This window comes from Lissotriton helveticus, chromosome 6, assembly GCF_964261635.1.
Source record: "Lissotriton helveticus chromosome 6, aLisHel1.1, whole genome shotgun sequence".
In the NCBI taxonomy this organism is placed as follows: Eukaryota; Metazoa; Chordata; class Amphibia; order Caudata; family Salamandridae; genus Lissotriton; species Lissotriton helveticus.
In genome coordinates, this window is record NC_136067.1 from 465,224,939 (window position 1) to 465,249,327 (window position 24,389).

Below are 24,389 nucleotides of genomic sequence, written 5' to 3' on the forward strand. Positions count from 1 at the left end.
TCTCTGCAGGTGTCGTACTCCCAGCTGCAGCAGCCATTGTCCATCTCCAATGTGCAGCTGAAAATACCAACCCTCCTCCCCAAGACAGGTACACCCCTCGCCTTGGTGAAGAAGCCTGGCAAATGTTTCCTGCATCCCTCCTCCTGGCGCAACAGCCCCTCTCCCAGGTGCATCACCCTAATCCTCACTTCCCCTCTGTATCACCTAAGCCCTGGTGCAGAAAGCTCACTCTGGGTGCAGATCGCCGTCTCCCTGAGCATATCTCATTCTCCTTGGTGGATACGTCACTAACTTGGTAACTTGGGTTCAGCAGCTCCTACTCCCGGCCAAGACCTCCCTCTCTCCAGCGCAGTTAGCCCTGCCCCTGGTGAATGTGCCAACTCTCCCTGTATCCTTGCTCCATGCTGGTGTCCATCTCGCTAGTGAATGTGTTTCAATCTTTGAATGCAAATGTCCCTCAGCTGCAAGCGGCAGTCTCTCTCTCTCCCCCTCTCACTCACTCTCTCGTGGAGGCCTCCCTTTCTCTAGTGCAGCTCTCCTTCTCCAGGTGGTTCTCCCCATGAACAGGCCCCTCTCTCTAGTGCAGCAACCCGTACTCCGGTGCAGGTCTCCCTCTCCTGGTGTATGGGCCCTTCTTCTCTGCTGCAGCACCCCATCCCTGGAGCAGGAGTCTCTCTTCCATGTCTAGCACTCAGTAACATCGCTGCTTTATGCCCCGGCACGGCCCCGGCCTTTGAGATCACTTACACACACTTTATGGCTCTGCTTGAGGTCAGCAAGCGCAGGGGGCAGTATGAGCTCTGGTGGTCAGAGATTGTGCCACGTAGGGTGTGACATGGGGCAAAATCTTGCGAGGCGGTGGGGCGCTCCAGGAGACACGTGAACAGCTCCATGGGCAAATTCACTGAGCAGAGGGACCTGGGATTCATTAGACACAAAATGATCCAAGAGAGGGTCAAAGGATATTTTGAAGCAGATGGGGTACACCTATTACCAGTAGTGATGGACTTGTTCCTGTTACACTTACAGGAAGCTTTAGCGCAGAAGGGTTGCTGGTAAAGACAAGAGCGGTTTAGTGGGGGGGCCTGGTGGCATCGGTGGCCACCTCCAGGGCTGTGGCAGAGTTATAGGGCAATCTGAAAGCATATGGGTACAGAAGGGTACCTCAGCGCTGCACATAGGGGTGTCAGACCCTAACCCCAGGGGCCTCATGGGAGGTTCCTGCAACCTGTGTCGGCGCCCCGTTAGTCCTTCGGGCGGTTGTGGGCTTGAGCAACTGGGGGCTTGTCTAGCTACGCTCTGCCTTGAAAGGGGCGTGAGTATAAGGGACCAATGGTCATGTGATCCTGGAAGGGGATCACCAGAAGGTGCAGTACATAGGTGGTTCGCCACAGTGCTGCTTGGCTCATCAGGCGGGCAGGTGGTGAGAATGCTGCCTGCCCTTAGATAACCCGCTAACCCACAAGATTACATAACGTTGTATGAAATAAACCTGCAGCAGTTTTTCCCAAGTTAATACTTGTGTGGTGTGTATTTATTTGCGGGATGCATGCTAAGGGGGGGGCTAGTTGCCATGAAGGTACTATGCGGCTGCCTGAGGCCACCGTAGGGGGCCACTCAGGAGTTCGGCCCTCTAGAGCCATTGGGCTTCCCCTTTCCCCCTTTCCACCAACGGGGGGTTGGCTAAGGGAGGAGTCTCCTCGGGGGTCATGGGTGTGCTGCGTCACGTCCAGTGCACCAGGCAGGGCAAGGGGTACATAAGTCCCCCTCGCCATGTTTTCTGCCTCTTGATGCACCGGACGCGCCGTGGACGCTGTCTACCACCCTACCGCTTACTCAGCGTGTTGTCGTAAGGGCATGAACTTTGTAATGTTTTATTTTATTGTTGCAGGTGGAGTTACAGGGCGACCTGGAAGCATATGGGTACCGAAGGGTATCTCAGCGCGGCACATAGGGGTGCCAGAGCCTAACCCAAGGGAGGTTCCTGGAACCTGTGTCGGCACCCTGTTAGTCCTCTGGGCGGTCGTGGGCCTGAGCAACCGGGGGCTTGCCTAGATACGCTCCGCCCTGAAAGGAGCGTGAGTATAAGGGACCAATGGTCATGTGATCCTGGAAGGGGATCACCAGAAGGTGCAGTACATAAGTGGTTCGCAAGGTGCTGCTTGTCTCATCAGGCGGGCAGGTGGCGAGAATGCTGCCTTACCTTGGATCGCCTGTAAGCTAACCCACAAGATTACATAACGCTGTATGTAATAAACCGGCAGCAGTTTTTCCCAAGTTAATACTTGTCTGGTGTATATTTGTTTGCGGGATGCATGCTAAGAGGGGGGGCCAGTTGCCATGATGGTACTATATGGCTCTGCTGGGCCGGACACATGAATTGCCATACATTACCAATTAACATGCTTTTTTTTCTTTCTTTTTTCCTTTTTTTCTGCCCTCATCTTCACCAAGACTTCCACAGATTTAACAAGCCAAATTACACTCTTTTATTCCTAATGTCCCCTTGGCTCACTGTTTCCGTCTAGGCCCCTTGGCCTTCCTCACGAATTTGAGGGTTGGTGTAATCATTGGACCAGAATAAAAAAAAAAAAAGAGAAATCCTGGAGCTTGGTTGGAACTATTGGGACTTTAATTAAGTAATCAGGTATCTATGCTGTGCCCATCTTGTGAAGTGCTGCCAGATGTTAGGGGGGTCATCACTTCTGGTGTCTAGTTCTAATCTTGACATATTAACTGCTTATGCCAGGCAGGGTGATTCAAGAACAAACTCAGCTCCTCATCGGCAATATCGATCTTGCAATTGTTAAGGCTGACCCTCTAGCAGTAGTAGCAATCGACGCTGCTAAAGCCTTTGATTGGGTATGTTGGAGATATCTTTGGGGAACATTAAAGGTTATGGGCTTGGGCCCAATAGTTATACAGACGGTGAAGCACTGCTATGCAGATGCTTCAGCTAAGATTCTATTGAATGGTTCTTTGACCCTGAGTTTCTCAATTCAGAGGGGGGCCAGGCAGGGATGTCCCCTGTCCCCTCTTCTATTCAATTTATATATAGAACCTCTAGCACAGACCATTAGATTGAACAACGCTATTACTCCCTTTAAATCCTCGGCTTATGAGTGTAAACTGGCATTATATGCCGACGACATTATAGTTTACACTAGCAACCCAGATCACTCTATACCACAACTTGAATGTACTTTGAGGGAATTTGGCAAGGTTTCAGGTTATCTGGTTAATCCAGATAAAACCGAAATAATGTGCTGGAATACAGTCTATAGGAACGGATTAGAAAGCAGAGAACTTAGTTACCTTGGAATAAAGGTAGTCAAGGAACTAGATAAAATTCCGCTGATCAACCTGGCCAAAATCAAGAAAGATCTGGATTTTTTTGTTCGCTAAATGGAAAAACCTCCCTTTGACCATCTATGGGAGGGTCAATTTAGTTAAAATGTCAGTGCTGCCTAAACTCACATATATTTTTCATGCAATCCCTCTAATCTTTCCTAGTAAAGGTATTAACAAAATACAGGGGAAAATTGGCAGCTTTGTTTGGGGTCAGAAAAATTCCAGTATGTCGTGGAAAAAGCTGAGGAGGAAGCTCCTCAAGGGAGGATTAGCACTCCCGGACATAAATTGGTACCTGATTGCTTTTCAGTTCAAGGGTATAAGGATGTTATTAACGTATCCTGAGCAATTGGCATGGGGCAGAGTACTCAGGGAAATGGTTATGGTAGAGGAGGGGGCTTTTCTGGTGGCTTCTCATACAAATTTGGCGCACCAAGATTTTTCAAGAGTCAGGCTCAAGGTGTTAAAATTTACACTTTCCACTTGGTATAAAATAAGAAGTATCTAGGGCTTAGGATATTTTTCGGATTTTGCCCCAATCTGGGACTCTCCTGGGACACCACTCTGCTTGAAAGATAGCCTAGCGATGCCAATAAAAAATGCAGGGATGGTTTAGATCAGGCTTCTCCAACAAGTAGCTCGTGAGCTACTGGTAGCTCTCCAGCTACCTGGAAGTAGCTCTCCTGGGTGTAGCTAACCCTACTGACTTAGAAACTTAGCTTGGTTGATATAATTCCTGTATACCAAAATTGAGAATGTGTATTTAAGATGAAAGTGTGTTTAGTTTTTGAACTTATGAACTGATAATTTAAGGAAAATGACTGATTTTCCAAAATATATATGTATCTGACATTTGAGTGATAATCCATGCGGCATTGAGGAGACTTTTTACAAATGTTATTACCTTGGTAGTCGAGGCATTGCAGCTATGGCTTACCCATACAGAGACATCTCATTCTGACAAACCATTTTTTACGTTACTGCTAGCAACCATGCCCGAGGTGATTGTGGTAGTAAACTGGTAGAATACTTGCATATGGAGGCCACTATAACAGTGCTAATGATATTAGTAGCTCTCAATGAGTTTCATTGAACACAACTAACTCTCAATACAGAAAAGGTTGGAGACCCCTGGTTTAGATGGTCAGATTTGGTTGATTCAGAGGGCATTCTTCCGTGGGAATTTCTACAAGCTACGATAGGTTCCCAGTTTTCGAGATTTAAATACCTTCAGTTAAAATCTTGGTATGAATCAGAAGCCGACGACATTTAAGGCAACTGGGAAGTTGAAATGTTACTACAAGACCCTAGCCCAAGGAAGAGAGAGATAGCTCTTTGGTACACACAAATCCAAAAAGCAGAGGAAGTCACTGCGCCACCTCTAGTATTAGTATGGAATTCAATATCAGTTATCCTGAATATTGAAGAATTATTTGATACTTCACTGAAGATTCTATATAAATATGTGAAACCGGCCACACTGAAAAAAAATCATTTCTTTGTAATAAACAGACAATATTACTCCCCAGAAAAAATATCGAAATTAGCCCCAGATCCGCCACCAAGCTGTCCTAGATGTGCCCAAATAGAGGCAAATGATTCGCATATCTTTTTTCAATGTCCAACCTTAGCCATTTACTGGAAGGATGTCGGGGACACGTTGTCATCCATCTTTGACATCGTTTGGAAGTAGATTTATCTCTAGTCTTTTTTGGAATGAATGAACAAACAATGGGAGCGTTTTCTCAATGTCAAAAAGCACTCATGTTGTACTTAATAATTCTAGCAAGAAGAGAGATATGTATTCTTTGGAAATCTCCTACTCCCCCCAATCAAGAACTTAACATGCTTTTAAAGGTTTTAGAACACGTTTAAACCTATTTATCATTATTTAGGACTCATATAACTAATTAAATTGTGTAACTTAACTGCTCTAAGGGCCAGCTCGCACACCCCTCCCTAGCGCATGCAAGAAGCTGGCTGTGTAACTCCTCAAGGAGCAGCCTTGCTACATTTAACAAAAAACAGGAGATACAAAATAAAAAAGTGCACACGCTGAGCTGAGGAAGAAAACACTAGCAAACAAACCAAAGGCCAGAATAACCTCTGAGGCCGCAGCTCCCAAACGCCACCTCCGATCAGCCAACCACGCCCTCTCCGCCGTCCCCCGCATCCGAAGAGCGACTACGGGAGGAAGGTCCTTCTCCTACCTGGCCGCCAAGACCTGGAACTCCCTCCTGACCGACCTGCGCCTGACCCAAGACCACCTCTCCTTCAGGAAGAAGCTGAAGACCTGGCTGTTCGAGCAGTAGCGGCACCCCCCCCCCCCCCCAGCGCCTTGAGACCCTACGGGTATGTAGCGCGCTTTATAAGTGTCACTGATTGAAGCTTGGCCGATCTGCTGCATACCCCCCACCTCTCCTCCCTCAGCCCCAACCCCCGCCCCACACACACACACACAACTTCCCAGGCTGGGACACAGGGTTTTTAAGTAAGTGGTTAATTCAATTGAAGTCCAAAGGTGACGTCATTGAAGATTTGAATTACAGAATTTTCAGAGAAATGCAAGTTTATTTAAGGAGATCAGAGGCGTGATAAAAACAGGAAAAAACACACACACTCAAAATTTCATTAAGGATTGGGGTTTTTGATTTCCTGCTGATTTTCTGGACACGGGAAAATGTTCCCTTCCCCTAAAATAGTATGAAAACAATGGGATGTCATAATTTGCTTTTAACGTTTGTTTATATCCAAGCCCCCTAAATGAGGTGGGGGAGCTATGTTGTGCAACAAATAATCACAATCCCCATTTCTGTCCCTAATCCATATGCTCTCCAATATGTGAAAACATTGTTTTTGCCTTTGAACTGTGTGTTCCTTTCTCGATCCCTTGTCAACACATGAAGGATGAACGGCTGAGTCAACCGCCTGATTACCCAAACCATCCCAAATCTCCCTGAGATTGATGCAGTTACAACATGGCTCATTCCAGCACCTGGAAAAGTCAGAGTGAAGGAAGGAAGCAGCCTTTCGGTGTGTTTGTGTGAATCCTGCTCTCGCATCCTTGGTGCCTCCCCTCCGCCACTTTCTCCCCCATAAGCCTCTCTGTGCCAGTCCGCAGTTAACCCCTTCAGTGCTAATGACAAGGGTAACTCGTCATGGAGTTTCCATTGATTTCAATGGAAAGTCAATGGGAAGAGGGGGATGTACCTTAGCAGCCAAGTGGTTAATGTTCAAACCCTGCTGCTGCCCAAGCACCGACAGCCAGGTGCTCTTCCACCCGCCAGACTTTAAATATCCTTTAAATGACTTGAATGTGTCCCGGGATAGTGCACTCCTCTCGGGGCACGACGGTGTCACAACAGCCACACGTGTACTCACACGTAGGCACACATGCAGGGACATTCAGACGGACGAGCTAACGCGCACAGACATACTCACTCCGACACACACTGACAAGCATGCACGCAAAGGTGCAGAAAGACATACACACGAACACACATAAAGAAACCCACAAAGATACACATTCACACACACACAGCAGCATACACATAGTACATACACACACAAGTATTTTTTCGCACATATATTCGTATGCACAAAAGTGTACACACATGCATACTTTATTCATGGTGCATTCGGAGGCGGCTGGAGGGATGGACAGTTTGAATCAAAAGACATATTTGCATTGCCGCAGAGGTGATAGCAATACCAGTTTGAGTCACGAAAGTTGACATTGAATTAATACAGCTTCTTGTATCTTGATTTTTTCTTTTTAAATAAATGTGATATGTAGCATTAAAATGCATGTATGTGGTGCGCACTGTAACTGCACACAGTTCAATAGTCCAGTCACTAGTGTTGCCAGTCCGCACCCTGGTCCAGTCAGCAGGGCCCCGGCTGCCACCTCTGTGCTGCTATACCCAACATAGAACTGCCAATTGCATGGCCAGTAAACACTGTGCAGCAACGTGTGTCCACCCACCCACCCTGGTGCTACAGCAGGCCACCCTGGGGCATTTTCTGTCCTGAATGCAGCTGCACATGCCCTGGTTCTGCTGCGGTGTCGCCGCCACCTCTCTCTAGTTCTGCAGGCGACTTCCTGGCATGGCCGCGCCCGCTCTGGTATTATATGGTCACATTCCCTCCTCAGAAGCCCTTCTCCATGCTGATGGAATTCATACCCCATTGCTGCTGCCCCCACCACGGTGCAGCTGCCCTTCACCCTCTACAGGTGCCCCTCTCCTGTCTCCTGGTGCATCTCCAACCCCTTCCCAACTGCAGGTGTCCCTCTCCCAACTGCAACAGCCATTGTTTAGCTCTGTTGTGCAGCTGAAAATCTCCTTCCCTCCTCCCCACGGCAGGTACACCTTGGTAAAGAAGCCTGACAAATGTTTCCTGCATCTCTTTTCCTTATGCAACAGCCCCTATTCCAAGTTCATTGCCTTAATCCCTGCTTCCCCTCTGCATCTCCTTAGCCTTGGCGCAGAAAGCTCACTCTGGGTGCAGGTCTCCGTCTCCAAGAGCATATCTCATTCTCCCTGGTGGATAGGTCACTAACTTAGAAACTTGGGTTCAGCAGCCCCTACTTCTGGCCCAGGCCTCCATCTCTCGAGCGCAGTAAGCCCTGCCCCTAAGAAATGTACCCTCTCCCTTGCACACACATATATTCACACTCAGGCAGACACACACACACAATGCACACACTTACACGGATACTCACATGTACGCACACATGCAGAGACATTCAGACAGATGAGCTGATGCGCACAGGCATACTCACTCAGTCAGTCAGTCAGTCAGTCAAAGTACTTTATTCGATTTTAGATAAAATCATAAAAAGACAAACATTCCATACAAAAAGTGCCAAAGTACATTTACAAAAGTTGCTTCGACTACGATCATATTTAAAAAGTTTAAAATACATATCCAAGAGTATTACAAATACAATCCATACAAAACAATTAATAGGGGAATATCTGCAAAAAGCAGAGGGCTGTGCAAAATGACAATGTAAGCTGCAGTGAAGAAAATCATTAAGTACTGACAGTGAATACATGGTTATCTTTAATGCGCGCTGCTGCTGCCAAGAAATTTGCCATACAAAATATTATGCGAGTGGTACTCATAGACTGTAGGTAAAGGAGTGCTGGTTTGACTTGTTTAAAGCCCGCCTCCCTTAAGATTGGAAGCAAGCATTTCTTCCGGGGCACTAAAAACAATGAACAAAACAAGACAAAGTGCGTAGTGTCCTGAATTGAGTGATTGTCGCAGGAGCAGGGAGGGGCTGACTCTGGCTTAGCACAGGTTTGATAATTTCCCAGTTGGTAATGGATCAAATTAAATCTGAATTTTGTCAGGAGGAACCTATGAAAAGATCTAGTAACGATAGTAAGGTATGGTTCCATGGCAGTAGAGCTTGTTATTATATAATGAGACCTCACCGAGGGCTTCTGAAGTTCTGTTTCCTCTCGGATAGATCTTGCCAGAGTCAAGACCTGCCTCTTGACCAAAACTACATCTGTATTTCTTATGCATAGAGGAAATTCAAAAAGTTCCGGTCTCCCTAACCAATAAAAAGACTTCCTCCAACCATGGGATCTTTTTGTAGTGCTCCAGTATCATGACTTCCTCCATTATGGAGTGATTCAGGGTTAACTCCTTGTTAAGCCATGTCCTTAGCCAATAGATCAGCGGAGCCAAGTTAAGCCTATCTGTTATATAATCCAAGCCCACCTCCGAGTGGATAGAGTAGGTTGGAGTCGATGGAGGGACTGACAGTAAGGAGCGTAGGAACCTGTTTTCTGCTCTCTGTATAGGCTCAAGCTGTGCATAACCCCAGATTGGGGCACCATACATGGTGATTGACAAACATTTTGAACTATAGACCTTCAATAGGGCCTCCATTGGCCTGACCCCCAATCTTTTAGAAAAGGCCATTAGGGCCGCCGATGACCTAGCCACTGATAGGCTTTTTGCCCTAACCTGTGAGCCCCACGATCCCCTCTCGTCAAAGAGCACCCCCAGGTAGGGGAAAGTTGCCATTCTGGAGACCTCTTGGGCCTTACAACTAAAGGTTTTGGTTATCCCTTTACGTCTGTGTGTTCCAACTATCATTGTATGGGATTTACCAGCATTGACCTTCATATCCAAGTCATCCATGAAGGTACCAAATGCATGCAGCAAGCTCTGCAGGGCATTACCGGTACGGGCTATAAGGACTGCATCGTCCGCGTATAGGAGAGCAGGGATCTTAGCTTCTCCTACACGCGGAACGTCCCCCCAGTCTCCTCCAGGCACCTCCCCAAACCGTTGATGTATATGGTGAACAATAGGGGGGCTAATATGCAGCCCTGCCGTACCCCACACATAGACTTGAAATGGGGACTGCATCTTCCCTCCCTGGTGACCCTGACCTTAGCAAACAGATCCTGATGTAAAGAGGCCATGAAACTAACCAGGGCCCCATCTATCCCAATCTTCAACAGCATGGCCCAGAGCTTAGATCCGTTCACCAGATCGAAGGCCGAGGAGAGGTCCATAAATGCTAGAAATAAAGACCCCTCCTTGGCGACCGTGTACTTAGCGATCAGGCGGTGCAAATTGGAAAAATGTTCATTGTGCCCCTCTTCTCCCTAAACCCGTATTGGATATCGGCCAGCCCACCGCATATCTCAATACTCTCCCTCAGCTTAGATAACAAGACTCTGCCTAAGATCTTAACGGCAGAGTCCAGGAGAGATATGGGCCTATAACAGCCTGGGTCATCCCGGTGGCCTTCCTTGAAGATTGGGACAATGATGGAGATTGCCCAGGAAGATGGATGGGAGCTGCCGATGGCCGCGTTAAATACATTGGTTAAAACACCTGCCCAAAGACCGGGGGAATGTTTATAGAGATCGGCCGGCACCCCATCAGGGCCTGTGCTTTGTTTTTTGAAGTTTCATGAATGGCTTTTTCCACTTCTCCTGTGTTGAAACTCAGTGGGATAGTCTCTGGGGCAGCTGCTGGGCTGAAGGTACAGTCCACGCACTCCCCATCATATACTGCGCTGAAGTGACTAATCAATTTTTCATCCGAAATCACACAGTCCATGTCTGAATTGGGTGTTTCGTAGAAAAAGGGCTGATTTATTATATTTCAAAATTCTTTACTATCCCTTAAAATATCTACATTAAGTAGGTTATCCCAGGCTAGTTTCTTGATCATCTCTTTCCTAGAGTTAATGGCCAACTTATATTGCTTCCTTAGATACGCTATGTTCTTCTTGTCCCTTGGTAAATGCTTGAGTGCAAGCATCAACGACCTGTGAGCTTTGGAGCAACTTGCGTCAAACCAGCGATGGTGCTTGCTGGCTCCCTTCCTCGTGTTGGCCGCAAGGTCAGTCACAATTTGGTTACAGATTGCTTCGAAAGCCTCCTTAATTTCATTGGCCGGGGACATGGCGTTTTGACAGACCTCTAAATGGCTACTAATTTTGGGTAGAAGCTCTGCGTAAAAAGTATCAGGCGCCACATTCGCCCATTTGAGCCATCTCCCCTGGTCCACTGAGCGTACTGTGGTGTGGGCCTCTTGTGGTTGGGGCTTGGGCCCCATATGCTGCCCCCAGGCTACCTCCACTACTACCGGATTGTGGTCGCTATGTACAGACACCAGCGTGTTATATGACATTACCCTATTCAAAATCCCTGGGGTCATAAATATATAGTCGATAATGGACCCCGGGCTGGTGCCGTTATAGGTATGGGTTCTGGTAATGCCTTCAGGTGGGTTAGGTTCATAAAGATTGTAGTTGGCCAACAGGTCTTCTAACTCAACTCCCGCAGTAGAGTGCTCAAAGTGTGGGCCTTCTAGCCCTGCAAGATCATCACCATTCGTTAAGCCACAGAGACCATTGCGTGGGTGAATATTAAAATCCCCTAAGAGAATGAATTCATGACTAAAACGTGTATTTGGACTGACAGAAGCTAAAAAGGAATCTAAACTGGCTATACTATTAATTCCAGTTCCTTATTCATCGAATTGTAAAAATTAATATAAAAGGCACTCATAGAAGGAGAAACTTACCTTTCAACTATTAGCAGATTTGGGCAGGGATAATTGACAAGTTTCAAAGGCCCTTTAAGTTTTAGGGAAAAAAGAGTTATAAGGCCCCCCCTAGCTCTGCCTGATCTACTTGGGGTTGCAGCGCTAACAAAACTAGTAAAGCCGTCCAGCCAGAAGCTGTCTGCAGTATCCCATGTCTCCTGGAGAGCAATGACTTTGTGTCCGCTGACCATACCCACCCAATCCTCGTTTGTTACCTTACTTTTGGTACCTGCCACGTTCCAACTAAGGAGTTTACATACCGTAGCCTCCTCCCGCTCGCGGGGTACTGTTGGGAGGGGCCGCACAGAAGCTAGTGGTCAATCAACATCCTCTATGCCCTCCATGCCCTCCTGACCTAATAGGGGTCCAAAGCGGTTACTGATGACTATCCCGCTGCCTGATGGAACAACACCCACCCCTTGGTCATAGGTTGACAGCAGTGTGGGCTCTGGCCTTTTAACACGGCGTTTGGGGGAACCTATGGGGGTATCCACAGAGGTGCCCACCCTTGGACGAGAAATCAGGGTTGAACTTGTGATGCGATGACGATGTCCAGCATAGTCTCTCACCAAAGGAGAATAAAAGAACCCCAGGGGTACAGGTCTCACATGGTCTTTTGAGGTTATAGCAGAACCGTCCCAGAAAAGTTTATCTGCCACGTTGGGCCTGTTGAAATTTATTACCACACAGTCCCCCTTAGTGATCTTGGGTTTTTTCCCAACCCACCCTACCCTCCTTGCAAAGATAAGCGAGTCTGAAGGATCCTCCCCACTGGAAGAATCAGCACACCATATTTTCGCTTTATGTAGAAGATTAGTGGTGGATTCACGTTCGCCCTCTTTAAGTGGTGGCACTCCTATAAACACCGCGACCAGAGGGGCAGCAGCCGGAGGCAAGCTTAAGTTGGACTTGCTTGGTAATATTTTCCTGCTTGGGGACATGGCTAACTGCATCCGCGGGGGAGCAATAGATGTATGGCCCGCCTGACTTGCGAGTAGAGCGTCTTGGGGGGACTGCCCACTTGAGACTAAGCCATCTCCCCCCTGGGGGGGGGCTGTGGAACTGAAACTTGCCACTCCTGACCCGCCAAGACCTTGGGGCAGAGTGCCCCTCTTAAACAACTCCATAGGCGGAGGATAAGAGGTGATAGTTTTGTCCAGCAAGGAGCATTTCTTAAGGAGATCTGACAAGCATGAGTTCAATGTATCAACGATGTCTTTTGCGATCCCTACTAGCAATGGCTCAATTCTGTCAACGAAGAAAGCCTCTAGTTGGTCCCCTAAAAGATCAGGTGGTTTGGTAGCTGTACACGCAGTTTTAGATTTTTTACCTCTGTCCCGCTTTGAGGGTTGGGCTGCCAGCTGCCGAGGCTGCGGTGGATCAACAGGATCACTTGGCTGGGTGGCTGTTACGGCCAGGGTGGCGGGGTTACTTATAATAGTTACCACCGGTTCCAGAGGTATGGGGGGAGCTACACTCGATACACCCACAGCACTAATGGGATGCAACTCAGGAATGGATGACTCCACTAAACCAGGCACTGTCAGACCCAGCTCTTGTTCAGCGTTGGCAATTTCTTTAGTAAGGGCCCCCACTGCAGATGAAAGGTATGACAGTATAGACTTAAAGTGTCTGGGCATTTTAGCATTTTTCCCCTCTTCGTCGCCGCAGGTCGGAGTTTTCTTGTGCTTACCCATTATTCGTGGATGATGAGGTGTTAGGGGGTAGCCCTGCCCCGCCTCCTTCTGCCTCGGACTGCCAAAGACTGCCCCACCCTTGTCCCGGGCTTCTCCCGGGCAGCTCCCACGCGCGACTCACGGGGCGAGTGAGGGACGCGGGCTATGAAGCGCCTCCGGGCGCGCTTGTGATGCGTGAGGTGTGCGCCGGCCCCAGGACTGCTGGGTAATGTAGTCCCGGATGGGAACTACAGCCGTTTCCCTCACGGCTCTCACGGTCTGCAAAGCCGTTACCCTCACGGCGCTGGAAGCTGTGTTCTGCGTGCTGCCCCTGCCACGGGCTGCACAGGTCGAGATGGTTTCCCCCCGGGCTCGTCAGGGACGCGGGCTATGAAGCGCCTCCGGGCGCGCTGGTGATGCGTGAGGTGTGCGCCGGCCCCGGGACTGCTGGGTAATGTAGTCCTGGATGGGAACTACCGCCGTTTCCCTCACGGCTCTCCCGGTCTGCAAAGCCGTTCCCCTCACGGCGCTGGAAGCTTTGTTCTGCGTGCTTCCCCTGCCACGGGCTGCACAGGTCGAGATGCACTGACATACATGCACGCAAAGGTGCAGACAGACTTACACATGAACACACCTGAAGAAACCCACACAGATACACGTTCACAAACACACAAGCGCTTATACATAGGATGAGTCAACACCCCTGGTTCCCCAAACCATCCCAAATCTCCCTGAGATAGATGCAGTTACAACATGGCTCATTCCAGTGCCTGGAAAAGTCTGAGTGAAGGAAGGAAGCATCTTTTTGGTATTTTTGTGTGAATCCTGCTCTCACGCACTCGCGGCATGCCTTCCGCCTCCTCCTCTCTTCCCCAGCTTCTCGTATCTTGATATTTTCTTTTTAAATAAAGGAGATATGTAGCATTAAAACGCATGCATGTCGCAAGCAGCCTGCCCCCGCAAACAATTAGCATAGCCCCGGGGAGGTGGCGGTCCACAGGGCTATGTATTGGGCCATGCCCCCGGGACCCGGCCCACCCGGGGGCCTCATTTAAATCAACCTCGGGAGCCGGTGCTTCATTTTTTTAAAATAATTTTGGCGGAATTTGCGATCTCAATGTGAATTCCGCCGCAATTGTTTTAAAAAAATGCTTTTTTTGACCCAGGGTTACACTCCTATCCAGAAAGTTTTGGGGTGATTTGGCAAGCGGGGGCCAAAAAAAAAGGGGATCCCAAAACGTGTTTTTTCCATGTTATTTTCTATAGGAAACTTTAGACACGGCTACATAAAAGTACAATAATACAATCATAAGACAAAAGGACAAACAAATTAATAAATAGCATTAAGTAATACAATCATATATTCTACATTTTTTACAGTTTAAAAATATGATTAAACCATCCCTGGAATCAGATTAAACAACATAAAATTCATTTAAAATTAACAATTTAAAAAATGTAATTAGTGGGTAATACAAATAACCCCGTATATGCCTCCATAGATTTCTTGAAGAAACGGGCAGACATCGGGCTCTACCCACAATTATTTTAAAAAGCTCCTGTGCTTGTGCCACATACCATTCAGGAAGCGCGAAACAGGAAAAACAATAGGGAGGTGGGTGTAATGCTTTAAGATCCTAAAGGCTTCTATACAATGTCTAAACCCCAAGTTTCTACAAATTGGGATAATCCATCATCTACGGGACGCAAGATATGCAGGGCAAAGGAAAAACACATGAGTTTCAGACTCTGTCTTATGTTTACACGTCAGGCATTCTATGTTCTTTGCATTATCCCATTTACAGGTGAATTTCGTAAGGGGAAGAGACCCCAATCTTAATTGAATGTATAGTTTTCTGGTCTGGGGAGGATAAATCAAATCTAAAACTGTTTTTTGTATTCAGCCTTCACTTGGAGAAACTCTGTTGTCAAAGGGCCACCAGTAGACCTTTCTTGGAGGATTATCAAGTTGTGATGCCTATAGTGCCGCGCAAGATCTACCCTAGTTGTTAACGAGCACACTATATCAGGTGCTTCCCAAAGTTCCTGCCTCCCTATCCTAGTACTGAGGGCCCTTATGTGGCTAAGCCACAGGATTTTCTTATTGATTAGGCTGGGCAAAACCTCCCTGAGTTTGTCTCTATAACAGGACAGCTCTGGTGTTGCCCATAGCCTACGCCAGTATATAAGGGGCCTTAGAGCAATCTCTTCATCAATAGGTAGCAACAACCCTAGGTCCATACGGAGAGTAACTAAAAGAGTGCTAGAGGGGAGTCCCACCAAATGCCTCATGAAGGAATGCTCTACTTTCATGAGGTTAGAGGGCCTATAGCATCCCCACAATTCTGCCCCATACAGGGTGGCCCCCCCTGGCCTGTGCCTTGTAAATTTCAATGGTAGGGGCGGCTGGCTTAAACGTAGCCAGTCTGTACATTTTCATTATCCCCCTTGCTGTTTGGGTTAACTTTAAGCTTGCCTTGGCCAGTTGGGTATCCCACTCCAGCTGTTCTGATAAAGTGATACCAAGGTACTCAAAATACTTCACTCTCTCCAGGGGAGTGCCGTCAAGTGATGGGTTCGGACGAGTGGTCCTGGGGGGGGGTTGAAGATCATAAATTTGGTTTTAGTTAAGGTGATCTCCAGATCCCTCAAGATACAGAAGTCAGCGAAGCCATCCAAATTGCGTTGTATGCCCGTTGATGTTTTGGACAGCAACAGAGTGTTGTACGCGAACATCAACTCAGGCACCCTCCCCGAGACTAGCCTTGGAGCATCACTATCTTTAACACCAAGTAAATGCTCAATTAGCCCGTTAATATAAAGGCAAAATAAAGTGGGGGCCAGGTCGCACCCCTGACGAACCCCCTGCTTCACCAGAAAACATGCTGACAGATCCCCGTGTTTCCCGCACCTAACTTGAGAGTAGGTCTCCCTGTGTAGCCTCACTAGCACATCCAAAAGGAACGACAGGATCCCAAGTTCACCCAACACTTTCCACAGTTTTTCTCTAGGAACTAAATCGAAGGCAGTCCTCAGGTCGACGTATATGAGGTACAGGCTGCCACCCTCTACACTCACCGTCTTCCAGTATAGGACCTGGAGTCTGAATATCTGGTCGACCTGAAGCCTGCCTGATAAGGACTTAGGATCTCCATCTCCTCTATCCAGCCCTGTATTCTATCTAGAATAACCCGTCCCATGAGTTTTTGGGTAGTATCTATTAGGCTAATAGGCCTATAGTTGAATGGAAGAAGAGCGCAACCTCTTTTGTGTATAGGGACTATCTCAGCCCCACGCCAAGTATCCGGGGGATCCATACCCTTTAAGATGGCATTGAAAAGGGCACATAGGTACGGACCCCAAATTTTCGGTTCAGTGCCCCAAAATGTGCTTCCCAAACTGCAGTCGCTATATGAGGTTCTAGGGCGAGTCGCCCCCCTCTTCCCGCAGAGCTGACTATTGCCCAGAATGTTTTCAGATCTTTTTCATGCAATGCAATCCTGAGATCTTCCCACTTCTCGTCTTCCCAAGTTTTTCTTTTCTAAATTAATAGTCCGATTGTACCCGGTCCTACATTGCTTAATTGCTAACCTGTCCCTCGCCTTCACTGCAGTTAGCAAATCTCTTTTGGCATTACGACAATTTGCGTTATACCAAGGGTAGACAGAATCGTTTTTTTCCCTTCGCTTCCCTACCGGATAGAACACATCACGCAATTTTAGTGTCAGGTGTTTATGTATTTTTAGGGGCCTGTCCTGAATCCCTGTTTGTGGGCCCACTCCACCTACCTCACCCATTTCAGTTAAGTATGGTAGGACCTGTTGGTATGTATTGGCCAATTTAGTTGGAGATTGCTGGACGTGGCACCACTTTACTCTCCGCCTGTTATTCGCTAGAGTTAATACATTTTGCACTGAGTTGGGTGCTGGCGGGCGATTAGACAAACCCAAACTCCCTGCTTTTAGGGTCATTACCAGAGCATTATGGTCACTGTCTTGGCTCTGATAAATCTGAAAGTCAAGAACACTATCCCAAGCTCTGGTTTCCACCAAGATGTAATCAAGCAGCGAGTTCTGCCCTTCTCTATTAAACGTGAACTAGCAAGGTCTATCAGATTTTGTCCTCCCGTTACATGCCCTCAGTGATAGTGCCAAGGTAAGGGAATTAAGTTGCAAGACCAGCGGTGACCAAGCTTTGACTGGTGAAATCTGTGGGTCATGTATAAACCAATACTGGTCCTCCTCAGTAGGGCCATCTAAGGTTGGATCGTTTAGAGGCTCAAACTGGCAGTTGAAATCGCCTCCCACTATCAATACAGCTGCTGGATTAAGAGTTGGTACAAACTGCCTCAGGTCTTCTATAGCTCCAGATTCTTGCCCATTATGTACAGGTCTTGAGTAAACATTAAGCAGGGCTATTTGTGTTTTTGAAGGTAGTGTTAGAAGAACACATTGCACATCATCAGAGTTAGCTGGAATCTGCTCAGCTTTAACACCAAGGTGCGTACCCACCCAAATACTTAAGCCACCAGACGGTCTCCCCCTACCCTTCATGGTAGCCAATATATTAAAAGGAGCAAAACCTACTCTCTGGTATTCCTCCCGGGTCCACGTCTCCTGGAACAGGCAGATATCACAATTGTCTACAAAGGATCCCTAATCTGGGCAAGATAATTTGTTCTTAATCCCAGCCAAGTTCCAGGACCAAATTCTAATATTGGCGCCCAGCATTCAAGTATTCTGATGCACCTCAGTGCCCCTATTGCCCTTGGCCAACAATCCATCAGGATACAATCCAGAGTGGTTATCCTCTGCCACCGCCAATTCTCCACGAATACCCCCCTGGCTACTAGGGCTGGTGCATCTGGGGCACCGCCTTCCTGGTTCATCATGGATAGAGTGCCAAGGGCCAGACCATCATTCACGCCACTCCCCCCAGCCTTAACAGTCCCACAGTGATCTGCTGCTTCCAACTGAGTCTTGGTCTGCCACCAAAGATTGGACCTATCGCCGTTCGTTACCATTCTAGACATCAGACAAACTTTAGCCTTCCTACTAACATCAATAACTCCCTTCGGGGATGTCTCACACCCCAATACACTATTTAGAGTCAATATCTGACCAGGGGCCACAGCTCCCTCACCAGTTTGGGGCGAGCCTGGACGGTTGTCAAAAGGGTTTGAAGGGTTTGACTGGTGACTACTCATGGACTGTCAATCTACCTGGTCTAAAACACTGATTCTCTTAGTTAAAGGAAAGGCGACTGATAAGGGGATGTCATTTATACATTGACCATAGTCTACACTGCCTGCCTTGGCTCTTAAATCCCAACTATCTCAATTTCCCCATTGCTTACCCCTTCTCTCTGAAATGGGATTGTTGGGAATGGCAGGATAAAAATAGGTTAAGGGGAGGCACTGTATTTGTGTTGGCGACCGTGCTGAATGCCATTCGCATATATGCTCTACCACCCGCCTATTTCTAAAATTGATCAAAGTACAGTCACCCTCAATGAGTTTCTGTTGTTGCCCCACCCAATTTACTCTGCGGGCAAAGAGGATTTCACAAAAAACCTGTGGAGGGAGTGGCCTATTAAAATTCAGCCAATGAGTACATTTATTTTTAAGGTCAATGTATGACTCCTCTTTGTCTTGATTCAACGTAGGAACCCCTGCTAATACTACAACATATGGAATTGATGCAGGTGGAAGATCTATACACGGTAGTTTAGTCTTAAGAGCACCTTAAGTCACGGCACTCCTAGAGGAAGCCCGTGTTCTATCTGTTGTCACTTGTTGGTGCGTCAAATTGCCCCCCTCACACAACATCTCTGGGTTCGCGTTCTTAGTGGCTTCTCCCCCACCACGTCCCTCACTCCTAGTCACTGCCATATTATTCAGCACAACATTCCCACTCATTGCGGGTAAAGGTGAGTTAGGGGGTAAATTAGGAGGGGGCAAGCAGGGTAAATTGCTAGGATGGGGGTTACATAACACATTTGTTGCTACTACCGCAGCCCCAATGTCACCTTCAATCCACATACTGTTCTTAGCATAATTACGTGCAAAAAGAGATTCAAGATGCGAGAGTCTTTCTTCTATAGAATTAAGTCTATCATAAAGAGGAAGGAACAAGTTAGTGAATAGAGTTTCCAGTTTAGTCTAAAAGTCCGCTCCCATTTGGATTGAATTTGCATCACCGCTGTTTGAAGTAGTCATGCTCGCTCGGGGGTTGGTTTGGCATGGTTCAAGACTAATTGGCATGCCTACAATAACTAGCTCTCCGGGTTTTGGACATTTTTGGATTTTGGCGTTTTTGTTCCTCTGGGATCCTCCGCCCCACTTCCCCCTTGTTGCTGGTTCTGTTTCACACAATTGGGCCACCACTTGCGAGGTGAAGCTACATGCAGCCCTTGTTAACGATCTCAGGAATACAGTGCGAGCTGGCTGTTCATTTGTTGGAACAACATGCAGAGTTTTTGGTACAGAGTCCAGACAAGGAGAGATGTTAAGTGGACCCCCTGAGTCTTGCAGTTGATGAATGTCACTTCCTGCAATAGCAGGAAAGTCAGTATCTACAATTCGGTGTTGCTCTGGCGATCTTACGTGAGCTAACCCGCCTAAAGATGACGTTTAGATAAGATGGGATCCTGCAATAAACGCCGTTTGGTCAGTTCAATTTCATGGGCCAATACAGAAGTTGCTCTAATTCGAAACTGGTCCAACGACCCTACTATTGACCCACCAGATACAGAATTCCTCCCTTTTCCACCTCTGCAAGTCATCGCAATTTTAAAAGGCAACTCAACACTGCTCCAGAGTTCCAGTAGTGCCAGGAAGTGGATAACCACCTATCAGCAAACAATCCTGCATACTACCTTGCAGGCACTGACCTTCAAATGAACGTCCTCACAGAGGGGGGCCCCGTCCCGTCCTCTTCCGTACTCAAACGTGCTCACACGGGCCCGCCCTTGGCCCAGGCTTCGCCCGGCGCGCGCCCGCGCACGTTCCGCAAAGCGGGTAACGCACTGAGATTTCAAACAGGCGGTGGTAGGAGGGGCTGTTGACCAGCAGCTGCGTGGCCCCGTGGACTCCTGGACCTCCGAGTACCTGTCCCTGTTTGCAGCAGAAAAACAAGCCCCACAAAGCTCCTATTGTGAAGCGTCACCCACGGAGCGGGTGGCGCGAGGAGCTCTTTTGCAGCCGTTGGTGGGAGGGGCTGTTGACCGGCAGCTGCATGGCCCCATGGACTCCTGGACCTCCGAGTCCCTGTCCCTGTTTGCAGCAGAAAAACAAGCCCCACAAAGCTCCAATTGCGAAGCGTCACCCCATTCTCATTTTAGGAATTGTGGTGTGTTCTAAGGTGATTTTACCATGTGAAAAAGCCTTCTGCAGGGATATCATGAATCATGTTTGAGCGAAAACTATTTTCCCATGTTTTTCCCACAGAAGTTTGGAAGGTGATCTATAAGCTAAACTGAGAGCATATTTTCTGTGAATTCACATTATCTTTCTCAGTCATGTGAGAATGAAGTCTGACATTCTTAGTCAAACATGTACATTCAACAAGGGCAGAGACTGTCAGTTGATTCCTTTGTGTTCTACTGCAGCTTCCCAGAGTGTTCTGAAAAACAACTAGAGCGCTAACAGTCCTACTTATGACAAAAGTATGGCACACCTGAAGCCATCTTGATTGGAATGAAGTGGTAACTCTTAAAACATTTAATTTAAAAAGGAACAGAATGAGGGGGTTCATTTGCCATAGAAAGTATGATTAGTGCAGCAGAATGAAAAATTAGGGAACATTTTGAGTGACTTCTCAAATCCTCTTCTATTTTATTAAATAATTCTGACATGCAGTCTGAAACATGCACTTTTAATACCAGCAGCTGACTTTCGTGGTGAGCAGTAGCTTTACTACCGTGATCTAATGAGCAACTAGAGTGCTAACATTCAGAATTTATGGCAAATGTGTGACATATCTGAATACCTTCTTGATGGAATCAAAGTGAAAAACTGATAGCATTTCCTACTGGGGAGACTGTAGTAAATTAGGAAATTAGGAAACTTCATAACAAATAAATCTCCCAAGATGGCCACCAAATACAAAGGAGCCCAAATGTAGCACAAATATCAAACAGATGTAGCCCACTTGTGGCCCAATGACAGAAGTGTGCAAAACAATTATTATGTTTTGTGTTTTTGCAGTTTTACATAGTGCAGACATGCCAGGTATTGGAGTGATTTACATGAGCATTGGTTGCATCACACAAGAACAAATGCATTTTGATTGAAGACATGGGGAGCTTAAGTGGTTTGACTAGAATCACAGAATGACGAGCTGAAGCAGAAACTCCAACCTGGTTCTCCCGTTGCAAGGTCTGCATTTCTGAAAGTAACACCACATCCTCTCCCCTAAGTGCAACATTTAATCAAGTGGTCAACTGGATAAAAAAACCATAACGATAACAAATATTTAAAAGTGCTCTGTCGCTATTTAAAAAATCAGAAAATATGTCCTCATTTTAGTTTTTTGGAGCACTAACAATAATTTTGATGCAAGTAAGACCCTCTCATATATTTAATTTCTAAAGGAAATTCTCTAGGTATTCCAGTATTGAATACATCAAGATGATGTCAGGCGTTTCACACTTTTGTAATAAATATAGAATGTTAGCAAATCTAGTTGTTCATTAGGATACTGTTGAGAGGCAGAAGCCAGGGGCACGGACTCTAAAAATTGAAGGCAGGTAGGAGGGTGCAGATGCAACAATTTTACCACACTGGGCAGGCAGGAAGGGCAGTGGCAGCACAACAGACTATGGAGGTCAGTGGAAAGGGGGCAGGGGCAACACCGCAACAATACCAGACTGGCAAGAGAGGCTGTGGCAATATAATAGTCCATTGTGGGCAGAAGGAAGAGGCAGTGGTAGTACACCCATACATGCCAACAGACCCAATTCAATTACGAATCGTCCACTGTTTTTTAGCCCAAATTGGCTTTATTTGATCTGTCTCCTGTCTACAATCTCGTCTTTTTCAATGTAAGTCAAAGGGGAAAATCAATACCCCAGGTTTTTTTTTTTTTAAATCTCCCTCTTATCAAGTTCAAAATGTTAGCAAGTATGGTACATTGGATCATGGAAGGCAGGAGGAATTGGGGTAGGGAAATGGACTCGGATAACAGAGAACAGGAGGGACATGGAGAGGTGCAACAAACTGACCCTACAGGGCAGACATCAGGGTTTGCAGCAGCACAATACACCGCATAGGGCATGCGGGATGTGAGTGCAGCACAACAATCCATAGAAAGCAATAGGGAGGGGACAGGACCATGCACATGGACAACTGAGAACAGAGGGGAAAGGGGCAATGGTAGCTAGCTGACCATAATGGACAGACCGGAGAAAAAGCTGCAGCATAACAGACCATAAAGGGTAGGAGGGACAGATCAGGGGCATTAAAATGGAACAGACAAGCCAGGAGGGAGGGGATAGGGGTCTGTACATGGAAACAGAGGGCTGGGGGCAAGGGGGCAGGGCAGGAACAGCAAGATGACCATGGAGGTCAGGTAGGATGGGAACAAGAAGCATGCCACACCATGGATGAGACTAGAATGGCATACACACATACCATGAAGGGAAGGTGGGAGGGGTTCAGGGACAGCTAGCTGACCACACAGGGAAGGTGGAAGGGGCCGTGGCAGCACAGAAGACCATGCATGGCAAGGGGGAGGGTTAGTGGCAGCACAATGGCTATAATGGGCAAGAAGGAGGGTGCAGGGGCATGCACAAAGGACCATGGAAGATAGAAGGGAGAGTCAGGACCTGGGCACAGACAAGAGAGTTCAGGGGAAGGGGCCCCACGACAGACCACGCTGGGCAGGCAGGAGGAGCAGTTGCAGCACAACAGACCAGGGAGGGCAGAAGGGTGTGGCAGTAAAATGGACTATGGAGGACAAGAGGAAGAGGATAGGGGCATGGAATGTGGACAGGCAGGGTGAAGGTGGCAGGGACAGGTTACAGTCTTCTGACAATGCTAGGCAGTTGGGAGGGGAGTGGCAGCTCAACAGAGCACTCAAAGTAGATAGGAGTGGCAGGTCCAAGGAACATGGTGGGCAAAAAGGATGGAGCAGGGGCATGCACACAGTCATCGAAGGGCAGGGGGAACGAGAATAGGGGCAGCAAGCTAAGCACAGAGGCTAATCAGGAGCTCAATGATGGGGCATAGAATTGGGCAATGAAGGGCAGAAGGAGTGGACTGGTACATCATGCTAAATGGAGGGCAGTGGCAGCACATCAGACCATGCATGGCAGGAGGGAGGAGGCTAGTCCATGGATACAGACAACAGAGGATAGGGAGGAGGTGGATGGGGCAGCAAGCTAACTGGTCAGAGAAGGCGGGAATGCCAGTGGCAGAACAACAGCCACACAGTGTTGTAATAAGGGAGCAGGGACATGAACTTGGACAATGGATGGCTTGGAGTTGGGAAGGCAGGAGCAGCAAGCTTGGGTGGGGGCAGTACAATGCCAGGCCCTTGTATCTACCCCCCACCTTCCATTGTGATATGCATCTTACTTAACGTAAAAAAAAGTAGAAATTTGCTGAAAAAAACAAAGATACAGGGACAGTATAGTTAGACTCAGATTTCACTCATACACAACCAGTGCAATTTAGCAGTTATAGTTACCTGAGCTAACTATAACTTACGCCGCTGCAATGTACTGCTAATGACCTCAGACATTACATCATTCATGACATGGTCAGTTACATCACTCATGACATCACTCATGACATCTCAAATGAGCTGTGAATGGAATGGACCTATAATTGCTAGAACTTTATTTAGGGATAGTGTGTGTATATTAACACCCCTTTGTTTTCTTTTCCTTCGTGTAAGAACCATTATAATACACAACGTGCCCAGATTAATATGGCCAATAGCTTTTCACTTTAAAGTAATGTGCAGTCCATTGTTTATGTTGATGTTTGCAATCCTAAGTATGTTTATTGTGAATAAGTCACATTGACCAACATACAGGTATGGTGGTCAAGGGGCAAGATATGCTGAAATGACATTGTGTGCATATTAACACTTGTTTTCTTTTCTTTATTGTATCAATTCCTGAATTTTCACATCGTGACCAGGCCAATGTGGCCGCCAGCATTTTGGATTAAAGTAATATGTAGTCCTTTGTTAATGTTGGCAACTGGAGGCATTTGTACATTGAAATAAGGATGCTACAATGACGTCTTGTATCGTTATCAAGGTTCGG